General features: G+C 38.3%; 1 long non-coding RNA gene across 1 annotated transcript; it reads left to right on the top strand.

The window, feature by feature from the left end:
• The first annotated feature begins 6 nt into the window (after positions 1-6).
• LOC110440771 lies at positions 7-644 on the top strand. Its single transcript, XR_002461773.1, has 2 exons — positions 7-414; positions 539-644. It is a non-coding gene; the product is annotated as an uncharacterized LOC110440771 (long non-coding RNA).
• Positions 645-1,028: the final 384 nt, after the last annotated feature.

Raw genomic sequence — 1,028 nt, forward strand, 5'->3', positions numbered from 1 at the left:
TGGTACACAGTACACATGGGGTACAGAGTAATATGGTACACATTACACATGGGTTACAGAGTAATATGGTACACAGTACACATTAGGTACGGAGTAATATGGTACACAGTACACATGGGGTACAGAGTAATATGTTACACAGTACACATTAGGTACGGAATAATATGGTACACAGTACACATTAGGTACAGAGTAATATGGTACATAGGACACATGGGGTACAGAGTAATATTGTACACAGTACACATTAGGTACGGAGTAATATGGTACACAGTACACATGGAGTAGAGTAATATGTTACACGGTACACATGGGGTACAAAGTAATATGTTACACAGTACATATGGAGTACAGAGTAATATGGTACATAGTACACATGGGGTACAGAGTAATATGGTACACAGTACACATTAGGTACAGAGTATATGGTACACATTAGGTACAGAATAAAATGGTACACGGTACACATGAAGTACAGAGTAATATGGTACACAGTACACATGGGGTACATAGTTATATGGTACACAGTACACATTAGGTACGGAGTAATATGGTACACAGTACACATGTGGTACAGAGTAATATGGTACACAGTACACATGGAGGACAGAGTAATATGTTACACAGTACAAATGGGGTACAAAGTAATATGGTACACAGTACACATGGAATACAGAGTAATATGGTACATAGTACACATGGAGTACAGAGTAATATGGTACACAGTACACATTAGGTACAGAGTAATATGGTACACATTAGGTACAGAGTAATATGGTACACAGTCACATGGAGTACAGAGTAATATGGTACACAGTACACATTAGGTACGGAGTAATATGGTACACAGTACACATGGGGTACAGAGTAATATGGTACACAGTACACATNTATGGTACACAGTACACATTAGGTACGGAGTAATATGGTACACAGTACACATTAGGTACGGAGTAATATCCCCTGTGAAAATTTCTAGAACAGTTCTAGAACTGTCCTTCATAGGTTCTGGAACAGTTTCAGAACAT

This window comes from Mizuhopecten yessoensis, unplaced genomic scaffold, assembly GCF_002113885.1.
Source record: "Mizuhopecten yessoensis strain PY_sf001 unplaced genomic scaffold, ASM211388v2 scaffold707657, whole genome shotgun sequence".
Classification (NCBI taxonomy): Eukaryota; Metazoa; Mollusca; class Bivalvia; order Pectinida; family Pectinidae; genus Mizuhopecten; species Mizuhopecten yessoensis.